Source organism: Hylaeus volcanicus, chromosome 5 (assembly GCF_026283585.1).
Source record: "Hylaeus volcanicus isolate JK05 chromosome 5, UHH_iyHylVolc1.0_haploid, whole genome shotgun sequence".
Lineage (NCBI taxonomy): Eukaryota > Metazoa > Arthropoda > Insecta > Hymenoptera > Colletidae > Hylaeus > Hylaeus volcanicus.
The window spans coordinates 20,230,159-20,242,857 of NC_071980.1; positions in this window are offsets into that span (position 1 = coordinate 20,230,159).

A 12,699-nucleotide genomic window follows, 5' to 3' on the forward strand; every position below is an offset into this window, starting at 1 on the left:
TGTTTGCTTTATAAACTTGTCAAGGGTTAGTTGAATGCCATCCTTTTTTTTTCTTGATAAAGATTTCTAAAGCATGCTGTGTCTTGCTTAATTGCCCTATGTACTTGAAATACACGTTCTCCATTGGGATTCTTCTACGATAGTCAAAAATTTATCAAGATGCATGAAGGCTTCATTCATATTTTTAATTATCAAAGTCTTGATATTTTTATCAACTTCTTCTTCCTCGCTTTCATTGTATATTTTATTGTGACGCAATTGTTGTTCAATTAACACGTTGACTGCCAGGCAAATATTCTTGAAATTTTCTGCTAAGATTAAATATTATTTAAACTATTGGAGACTACCTAATAACTACATAGTAACTTTAGTAAAATTTATCAATTTCATTTAAATTCATTTCCTTTGGTACGTGACTTTTAGAATTAATTTTTTTAGCTGTTCAGTGAAGAGCACTGTGGGTGACATGGCGGTCAACGTGTTAAGTATTCATTCGATTGTGGTGCTGAGTGAGATTCAATCAACTCATTAACATCTTCATTGTTGACGTCCATGTTTAGTTCATTCATTAGGCTAACAGTTTCATCTGTGACAGTTTCCGGTGTTTCTTCAAAATTTATAAAATCACTCATCATTTGTAAGCATAGTTATTATTTCCAGGAACAATTTTTCACTGCTTGGCATTTTCTTAAAAAGTTGAAGTTTTAAAAATGTGCAAAAGCAGAATGTGCGAAAATCGAGGACCGCCTCTATGTCCTTATATTATAAAATTTTATTTCAACAATTAATTATTTGAACACACTCTCATACATACTCCTTAGATCTGAAGATGTCCAATACACTCCCAAAAGAATTTACTACATGCAAAATCTATATTCCTACATTTTCAACACACCAACAAGCAAATGTACCACTATCTCGACATTTCCAAAGGTTCAAACACCCACTCTGAAAAGTAGACAATTTCCCATCAGAATTCCCTCGCGAAAACCACGTCGCAATTCCTTAAACACCTCAAAAATTGTGACCCAACCGTTCAGAGAAGGTGAAATTTTTCGTCCATCGGGAACCACTTGTTCGTTCAAACACGAAGCACGGGCGTCGCTCGAAAAGGTTTGAACGTGCCCGTGGGGCGGAGGAGGAGGTGGCGCGACGTGAAATTAATTCAACACTGACAGCCGACACGTTTTCCATCCCCTTCTTTCGGCCCCGAACCACCTCCGCGGCGGTAGTGGAAATACAGGCGCGTCAGCTAACAATGAATCCCAATAAACGGGGCAATTTCACGGCAACACAGAGAAAAACAAGGGGCGTCGTTGGCCACTGGTAATTCTCGTAATGGCGTAACGCGTTCCGGGAGGCTCGGTGCGCTTTGGTCTAATGCACTTCGAGCCGCGACCACCGACAATGCGACTCCCTCGAAAATAATACGTGCAACGCTAGCAATTTTACCGTGTGCTCGCCCACCGACCAATTAATACACGCTTTTAACGTTTCCACTCTTCGTGTAACGCTGACTAAACATGCGATCATTGATACCCCTCCTCCGCCCCCGTAAACAATTGAATTTCGACACACAATATTTACCACTGGACAGGGTGGGAACTCGTCAAGCTGTAGGGTTCAAGGAGAGCAAGAAGGAAAGTAAGGTAAGTGTCCTTAGCTAGATGCAGTCCGTAGTAATTATTGTAACAGTGTGTTATTTCTTTTTGTTTATTATAAAATATAGAAATTATCATTAATTCGAATGTACACTACCGCTCAAAATTGTCCGAACACTTGCTTCTGTTCTATAAAACATAGTTTAACTTTGTACGAAACGTATTTAAAACACTTATATCAATTGTAATTATTATTGTTATCATTTTTGAGGTATCATAGCATAATAAAATTAATTTTTATGTATTAATTATATAATGAGTACGCGGAAATAAAATTCCTGCCTAGAAATACAAAATCTAATGGAACGGTCTCAATGCTTAAAAGAATCTGAAGTTCTGTTTTGTTTCATGTTTATGTTCTCTTGAGAGAGATAAAAATTATTGCACAATTAGTGCAAGCGGTAATATAATAGTAGTATTGATAAGTTCCACATACGTAATTTTTAATTTAAAATGTTAGATATTTCATAAGAAACTAATAAAAATCGATTTTGGTCACTGCTTAAATAACTTTGATGCATATTTATTTCGCCAGTGTCCGAATACTTTTGGGCAGCAATATATAGTCAAAATACTTGGACATTGATGTGTCTTGAACCTAAAGAATTTAATCATAAAATGGACTATTAGTTCCATAAATAAAAATAAGCATGAATACACAATTGAATCTTATTTTATCGTATGTGCAAATCCTACGATTTTCTATTGAGTAAATTACATGGATTGAGAATTATAGATGTACATTCTCATTAAACAAGTGAGCTCTACAAAGGCTACCTAATTGTAAATTTACGTTCAATATTAGAACCTACATCCCTAAATATAACTCTTATTAATTATATAAGTACAGTCAGTCCCATAAACATATTGTGTACATTCAGTGATAAGTGTGATGTTTCCAGTTAAATTGGTCATTATAAATATATACATGTGTAAAATTGATGCATTTACATATTTACAATGAAACATTTATAGTAAACAGAGAGGATACGAATACTTGTGTAACTGTTATGTCTGACTATGACAAATTATTCTATAGAAAATACATAAAGTTAAAGTACATTACGCATCTCAATGTTAATTTCCCTAGATTGCATTCACTTTCCACCAAACACAATTATAAACAACCAAAATATCAACTCTTACATAATCACAAATATTCAAACCGTCTGCAACGAAATGCATAGAATCCCGTCGCGTGATAATTAGTTTTCCATTATCGTACGAAGGGGTGAAAGAACCTGCATCGATAATTAGCACGGTTAGTTAATTATTTAATCGCGCTCCAGCGACAACGAAAAGTTCCACCGCGACTCAGCCAGCGAGACAATCAACACCTTAAAACCCTTCACCGCAATTAACGTCGACTCCTGCCGTAGCACGCGAGAGAACCCCGCACACCCCCTCGAGCGAGATCACACGGCTCGTTAGCGAGTTCTTTTTGCCCGTTATCGCGGGACACTATCGACTCAGGTCACGGCTAAGGGGCAGGGAGGGGGGGTTATCTTCATCGGTTACGGGAGATTCGACATCAAAGGTCGTTACGGTAGATTGCATGGAATGCCGTCGCCGTATAAAAGATTGCCGAGACGACAGGACCAAAAAGAAAAGGCGCCCGTTGTACGTGACGCGTGACGGAAGAATTGGTAAAAGCTGAGGGAAAAAGTTGGCCGCGTAATTTACTACCAGCGACCAAGAAGGCGGAACCGTGTGTAAGAAATCGATAGTGCTAGGCTGTTAAAACAATATCGGATGTATTATTTTAAAGGTCTATTTACAGATATCCGTAACGTGTCAGTGACTTTCTATCAGTGTTAGCGATGTTAAATATTCTTAGTGCTGCGAATTCTTTATATCTGTTGGTCGTGGATTCTTCTCTTGGAAGTATCTTTCACATAATTAATTTTTATTTTAGTAATTGTGAATTTAGGAAGTTGATTACGAAATGTTGCAATTGAGTTCTAATCGACAGAACGTTAGGTAAAGAGGAATTCACATTTCAACTGAAATGAGTACATTGAGGGTGAAATTACTGCTTTAAATTAAGGTCGTAAATGGAAACCCACCAGGCACGAAAGAGATATCTTATGTTGATCTTGTGGATCTTTGATTAGATAAATTTATTTTGTGAACATTTTAGAGGCACTAGTTAAATATTATCACTATAATATATCCTTTGCTAATATGTGCGATCACAAATGTATTTGCTTGAATTATAAACAGCATCTAATTGTAAGTAAAGAATTCATATACACATTACAACACTTTTAAAAATATGTTATTACTCTCATATATTAGGAATTTTTACGTCCTTATTCCAACAATAATAACAAATCAAACATAACCACCCTAATATCAATAGAATTCAAAGTGTAACTTCTTAAACAGAATGGTGAAAATGTTATTAATTCTTCTCAGATATTTGGAAAAGATAAAAGGGACTTGAATAAAGAGGGGACTTGGGAAAGTTGGATAAAAAGTAATTAATTTAGTTACTTTAAATTATTTGTATTTTTGCTTGTATCTTCAAAACCGTAAGAAATATTGAAAAATTGTTAAATACGATATTTAATGACGTCGTATAAAAGATTACACTTCAACAAGTAGCACGCCAAAACTTGTTCATCTTTCATTTATTAATTATCTAATATTGCCCATTCCCACACCGAACACCCTGCTCAACTTTGCAGGTTTCGTAGTTTCCAATGTTTCATTGGAAACGATCCACGGTTGAAGAAGATTGAGCCAAGATGCGTGAGACTCGGGCAGTCTCGATCGAGAAACAAAGGCTTTCAACGTGGCAACGATACATCACTGAACTACGGAGGCGAAACAGAGATTCAACGAGCGTTCGTGACTCCGCGCGAAGCTGCGAGAATCGCTGATAACGCGTCGACTTTACGGCCGGACTCTGATAAGGGCCAGAGTTCGTGAATGGGATGTCAGTGAAACGGATTTATCCGGGTTTTGCACCCTGCCACGAACTTTGTACATTGCCTGGCGCATTGGTGCGGAAGTTCTTAAAATTTTCCTTGAAAAATCACCGTCCGGATCAACCTTGATTGGTTTGAAGCTGTAGCTATTGCTTCACGGACAGGTATTGCGGGAAATTTAACCTGTCGTGGACAGTTTTAAAGATTATGGACTTTGTTGAGGTATGGCGGAGAATGTTGAGTATTTTAGTCACTTCCTGATATTTTTATATCGTCTATTGATATATAAATATTAATATGAATGACTGAAAAGTGAAATTTTCTTTATCAAAGGGTGAAATAAAATTCTTGTGGTAGAGGGTTAGTCCATAGAGCGAACCATAAAAAACATACAAATAAAAATAGTGTAACAAAAATATTTCTGAGAAGAATAAATAAAGCGAATGTATCGATGTAAAATTAAAAATGGAATAATAAGAAGAACACTTGAGAGAAATGCGTCTAGGGGTGACAGTATTTAATGGAGTTTTTAATTGGTTTCTCGATGATTGATTCAATTAATATCAGGGTTCAGGTAATACCAAACGAGCTTCGTTAAGTATACGTCGACCGATGTCTAGCCCCCTAGTTGGATAAGAACAGGAGTGAAACTTTTTGCCTCGTCGTTTTACGTAAATAATGATGTTGCTACTCTAGAATGTCGCTACGCCATTGTACAGATACAAAGAAGCCCTAATCTGACGGAAACCGGGCACTCGACGAAGATTAATGGTCTCGCGGTATCAGATCTCAAGGGGCCCCAAGTTCTTTATACAATTTGCACCAAACCTGCGGATCGATGTGCCCTGCGATGTGGAATAAGTCACTTATAGTTTTTCTGTAACGCTTTTATTTTTAACATTGATATCAGACATTAAATAAATGGAAGGTTCCTGAAAATAAATGTGTCTTTAGTCTTTAATGGCAAGGTAAGCCGCTCTAATTAAGGAAATCGTAACACGACGCAGAAATATTTTTGGCATGATTAGTGACGAATTAAAAAGAACACGAAGTTTTGTGATTGCTTCTTTGAAGTACTATACTGTGACTTTTATCTGCAGAAACTGCTAATTTATAAAGTACTATATTTCATTACTTCCGTTATGATTCATCAGATATTCAAGATAAACATTGGCTTGTTTACTACTCAGAGAGCTAAGCTTAAAATTGAATAAAACTTTCAGAAATTTGTTTTTAGAGACCAGCAGAATATGCAGTGCATTCACGGGCGGAATTTTGCCACAGAAATGGAGCAACGTTCGTATTTACGAATTCTTTCGTCCACGAACTCGACAACGTGAAGAAACTCTTTGACTCGACGGAGAAATTCTCACCACGGATAAACGTTTTTCCGCTCGAGGAAATTCCGTTTAACCAAGCGAAAACACGCGTTGCAACGAGAGGAAACGGAGTTGCGAAAATTTGGACCGGAAGTATGAAAGAAATTCTTTGTTGCATTTCTCCGGTATTGTTTGTTTAAAAGTCTTCTTCACCCAATGCTTTTTTAATATCCACGTTCTTGATAGCTAAAGACATATTATTAGTGGGCACTGTAAGTATTATTATTGTGGTTGATATAAGATTATCGTTAAAATTCCAGACAAAAGGAAACCACGTGTTGAAAAAGAGCGACGGATTAATGAAATAGATTACACCTTGAGTAAATGGAAAAAGATCTGTCGGCTTTTTAGCGTTTCCTTTTTCTTTCACGCTTTCACACCGTCTTTTTCCGCTCGTCTTATCGATCTTTCAGGATCCCACATTGGTTTCCCATTAATTTTTGTTACGTTAACAGCCCGTCTCCTTTTCGTTCATTAAATTTGCCCGACGTTAATTTCGGGATCGATATCCATCTTCCTTGGATTTCGATATTGCCACTTGCACGTGACTCGACGTTAATGGAATTCATGTTGTTTTCGAAGAATCGTCCATACAATTTTCACGTGACCTAACTCGATCAAAAAAATTTCATGAAATTTACTGACAGCTCCTTGACACACCTGAAAATTATTGCATTTCTATAGTTATCATGAGCTATGGTAATTGGTTTTATTTACTTCTGCATTAAGATGTCGAGATCAGAATAGAATACTAAGATGTTAGGATTATTCTGTATGTTATAATGATAGCAATTCCGAAGGAGGTACTTTCTACGTCAACAATCGCCTTAACTAAAGGAAAACACACCCCTCTACGGCACACATTGCACTCTGCTTAAACATCAACATCATTAGAGTAATTTTAAGAATAACATTATCAGAAGGCACTTTCTACCATCACATTTTATTTTATTTTAATAGTAACTACCTATATCTCACCTAAGAAAGAGATTATTCACCCTGTTTATCAGGCAGTACATTGAATTTTCAGAAACCCATAACAATTCCTAGGAAAGCATCCCTCCACGTTTCCAACATCCCCGAAAAACTACCCAAGTCATAGAAAAACTCACTCCCCGGAGCACACACCGTTTTATGCTCGGCTTAACTAATTACTAGACTGCGGATATTTACGCATTTATAGGAAATTTGAACGTGCAAGAACCTACAAAATGCAAACAGCGTGCAAGAATATAAAAAAGATTGAAAGTAAAGTTCATGTTATAATATTTGCAGAATAATATAAATTCCTATTTAAGTTCAATTTTTGTAGACATGTTCGCGAAGATTTTATTTTGCATAAAGATCCGCAGTCTACTAATTACCAATACCTTACCTATGAAAGAGGTAATTTACCCCCTGCCCCGGTTCCTATTAGACATTCACCCTGTTTATCCAGCAGTAGATTAAATTTTCAGGAACCCATAACGATTCCTAGAAGAGCAACCCTCCACGTTTACAACATCCTCGAAAAACTACCCAAGTCATAGAAAAACTCACTCCCCGGAGCACACACCGTTTTATGCTCGGCTTAACTAACGGCTTATCGTTTGGCAAGCGCGGAGGGATCGATCCCAGGGCGTCGTTAAAACGCAGCTTCGTTCCGGCCGGCCACCTTGTCGTGAATGCCAACTCGCGGGCACGGGTAATCTGAACCGTTTCGAAGATAACGGAAAAACAATACCGGGGCGACAACCTTCGGGGTGCTTGTCCGGCCGATAAATTTCACGACAACGTACAGGAAGCGTTGCCGGCGAGCAGGGTGCAGCCGATAAGGGACAGACGTTTAATCAAGGGCACAGAGCCAAATTAACCGATGCCTGCGGACCCGGTTTCGTCGATCGCTTTATCAGCGTCGTGTCCAATGAAACCCGTGTCCGCCTCGGTAACCACTGAACGAAATTGTTGACAATGACGAAAGACGCGAGAGTGGAAGATCGCGAAGAGTTGTGGTAATTATCGACGTTATTTTGAAACTGTTGGAGGAACTCTTTTTAATCGACTTGAAGAAAGGAGAAGATTATTAATTCGACATATACACCCTCGTTCATAAATTTGTGGACGCTTACTACCTTCAATGAATGATTAATATACACCGTAAGTTATTACTGTACAATTTATGTTGCTAAATTCTATATTGGATGTGTATTTAAAAATATTTAATAATATTAATAATATTAAATGTTTCGAGTGGTATACTCAATTTTATAGTGGAAGTACGGGATTGTTTAGATAGAAAAATTCAGAAAGAACGTTCAATATATCAAAAACTATTTATGGCGAAATATTACAAATGAGATAAATTAATGAGGAAATATTACTTCGGATACAATGAAGAAATTATTAGTATCCAAGTTTGGTAAATGAAATTTTAACTTTATCTAGTTATCTCTATAGTTTTGTATCGTTACTAATGTGATATTAAAAACAAATATAATAGATATAATAGATATTAACAGATTCGCAACTTTTATTAGATTTTTATTTCTATTAAGGAAGTGGCCACATACTTCTGAGCGGGGGTGTATGCACACTCCTGTTGTATTATAAAAACATGTAGAGTGAATAATGAAATTTATACAAATAAAGATATAAATATTCGGTGGTTCAAGATATTAAATCTCTAAAAATTCTTCACCAATTACTTTGAAATTTTGCCACAACATTACATTCGAATACATACGTATTTTGATGTACCTATGTCGCACCTGTAACAGGTAAAAACATGCTTTTTTATGAAAAAGAGCATTTTTTATCGCAATGGCATTGTCATCTGTTGAAAGTAATCATCAAATGTATTGATTAAATTCTGCACTTGAAATAAATTCCTAAAGAATACTCCCTTACTAATGAGATGCATAATATTCTACAAACTTACAATGCAAAATAAACATAAAAGTATATATCTCTCTCTTGATTTTTTTAACTGATATTCTTATCATTTACTTGAATCTCTATTTTCTCTTACTGTAGCTCCTACCAATACCATACACCTTCAAAGATGGTGACAAACCAAATCACGGCAGTTATATTCATCGACTCTTATCCCCCTAAAAGAATTTCTGATATACCCAACAATGTTTTGTTGCATACAATAGTACAACAGAATAGGCTTGGAATCAGCTATCTGCGAAAAGGATAACGATCGGTAAAAGCATCGATCAGTGGAAGTGGTATTTAACGGACGAACAGTTCTGCCAACAGAACCGGTTACCAATTACGTATGCATATCGGGCATATTGTGCCCCAGCTATACCATGCGACAGCCGCGTAACACGGCCCGTGGAAGCAACTGCAATTTGTTCCCCCATTACACGTGTCCGCAACGCTTTCTACCGCGCATAACGCGGAATCGCGTTTCCTGATGTTAATCGACAGCCAGCGCGTAAAACTCCGCGGCACCGACTGCGCGAAATTCCGATTCGAACGGACTAGGAGGAAAGCCAGCCGCGCGATTAATTAATTGCAGTCGAGGAAGCCCCGAGGAACACCGATGCCTCGATAAGAAGAGCCATAAATTAACCAAGAATAAACGTTCGCTTTCCACGTGCTGCACGCGACCTGGAGTCGTTCATCAGAGATGGACAAAGTTCCGTTGCGGTAATAATTGACGAATGAAAAGGACGTGTATCGATACCTGTAAATAATACAGGATAAACCAAAGTGTGCATAATTTGGACAGGTGTTTAATTAAATTCATCTATTTCAGTGTAAAATAAAAATAAAAAATTCAAATAAATGGAAAACGAAAATATGAATTCATTTGTGGAATAGAAAATATATAAAGCTCTGTATAATTTATTTTATTGAAATTGTAAATACAAAATGTATCAGAATTTATTCCATAGATTGGTTACCATGTCCACTATTATAGATTTTATTAATCTTTTTTTCTTCTCGATCACTGTTCAATGAATAGCTTGCCTAGCTATCGAACGAAATTTTGCTTCCAAGCACGGAAAACACCGCGAATTTCCGGCGGAAATGCTTGAGAGCTTTGGAAGAGGACGAAAGTCCGGAAACGGAAGTCTTCACTTTAAATAAGCCCGCAGTTGGCTCTCACTGTGAAGCACTGGATCGATTCTAGTATCAGCACCAACACTTGCCACTATATGTCGAATTTTTCTCTAGTCTAAAAAATTCTGTGCTGAAATTTCTAATCGTTTTGCCACTGGTTACTCTATAAAGTTGAGTATATATTGCTTGGGATGTGAGAGCAGATAAAATAACATACTTTATTAAATCATGACTTCATGATCCACTTTCTCGAGACTCTCTTCGAGTATAGACATGCTGGATGAACCATAAGAAAGAGGGAGAAATGTATAAATTTAGATAAATTGGTAAAATGAACAAGATAGTATAAGAATAAAAAGTAAAGCAAAAATAAAACAGAAAGAAATAGACTAATAAAATAGAAATTGTATAAGAATATAAACATAAAAATTACGTAAAATCATTATCGCGAGATGACATGAGATTGCATGTTTCTTTCACTTTATTTCTCTTTTCTCTTCTTATCTTATTCTTTTCATGTTAATATTACTACAATTAACACTGTTATTAATTTGTACTCCCACCTGCCGTTTATACGTTTCCCTCACCAACAAATCACTATACACATAACACCAGCCTAAGACAAATAAATAATAACAGTTTTGATATTATTACCTTACGCTTTAAAGAACATAGGTACTATAAAATTATTTCTCAATTTCAGGTTTCGCTAGCTTTAAACTCTCGTATTAGCTAGTTTCCTATCGCCGCTGTATAACGATTTAATTAAACTGTTCCTTGCGGAACTAATAAGCTGGCATTTTTTATATAAGATTCGATCGCAACATCTAATCCCGTCTAACGCGAGGTTTGCTGGGTCAGCGTTAACGGTGGAACGTCGATTAAATTAATTACTCTATTTGTAATGAAAAAGACCACCGAGTCTCGATGTTAACGCAAATCGTCGTTTTCGAAGCTGGTAATTCGCTTCAGGTTACATCTTGAAATATGCCAAGACTATAAAATTATTATTTTATTAATGAAACATAGTTTCCTGTCAGAATATTTAAATTGACTTTGATCGAGACACTTTTTAATTGGATGAGTTGACTCTTTAAGCTATGGGGAAGTACAGGTAACTTTGTAGCAATAACTATTTTTCTGGAACATTGTCAAATATTTGTAATTACTTTTATTCTGTTAATTTTTTTTAAAAATACTTCTATTTGAAATAAACTTCAATTCACTTGATTTTCAATGTACTCAAAATATTCTTAGCTAGAATTGTATTAGTCTTGATAAACTTCATAACTGACTTATACTTAAAGCAGAAGAGAATATAGTATGGACGTCCTTTGTTCGCTACCAATTGGTAACTCCAAGGACATCTCAAGGTCATTCATTTTTTTCAAATGGTCGATACGTAGGCCTTCAAGGTGACTACCATCACCAATCCAAAATCATTCAGGGTCATTATAAGGCAATTAAAAAAAAAAATATATATTTGTTTCGAGAAACGAATGAGCAACCCTTCAGAAATTTCTATTGTTACATTCCAAAGCGTGTCGTATACTCAGAGAAAGAAATGAAAATAAAAGTCTTAGTCGCGTGCTGATAGGACATAACGATCAGTCTAGCAAAGAAGGAAATTCTTTCCAATTCCAGGTGTAATGAATTCTACGGAACGTATGATCCCGGTTTAAAGAATCAGTGAAAGTTGCGCGAGGAAGTGCAGAGATCGAGCGCGTCGCCATCCTTCGGATATGCAGCCAACTACCTCGTCCAGCTTGGGTTTGCAGCGAACAGTTTCGATCCTCCATTCCACAGGTATATCAGCGGGTTCGTGTCTGGACTGAAACGTGTCCTGATCTACGGAAATATAAATGTCACTGAAACCTGTTGCGTCGGTTGCTTTCACCATTTCGGCGCACCAACGATGTTGCACACTTGGCCGAAGTTAGGGATCTAGGTCTCCAGTGGAGAACTTTCGAGTTGGCAAGGTCCTGAAGATCTCCCTAGTGGTGGCTGCTTAGATTCGCGCTGAAATCGTACGAAACGGTATTCCAGATTTGTCTAGACGAGCTTGGAACTGGGTCGAACGTCTTTAAGAATCGGAGCTATAGAATAGGGGACATCGTGGACATTCTTGTGCTCCAAAATGGCTACAAGGTTATATTGAAACGTTAAAGGGTTCAAGATTGAACGTAGCCTGATACATTAACACATAGTTCATTAACATATTCAGGTAATGATCGAGATTCAGAGACGAATTTGTCTAAGCTGACATTGCCATCCATAAACATCCGAAGGCATTTACTGATGGCAGATTTAAGTACTCTGCTACTATTGCAGGAGTGGAATCCAAATCAGGATAAATGACAAATAGATTACTGTGAATAATATTTAAATTGGTTGTAAGAATACAAGCTCCAGGTCACCTTAAGTACAGACATGTATATTTGTTTCTATTTGTAGAAATTCACAACGATTACCGTCAATTTCCACGCAGTTTCGTGTGAGGTAAATGACATAAATCGTTTTGCATTTATGATAAGAACCGCAACAGATACAAATTCCTTTACATTTGTTTATTTGTATATTTGTAAACATACTTCCAATTCCAAACATCCAATCGTGCCTGTATCGTAATTACGCAAAAACATAACGGAACGTATAAAACAACGATTCATT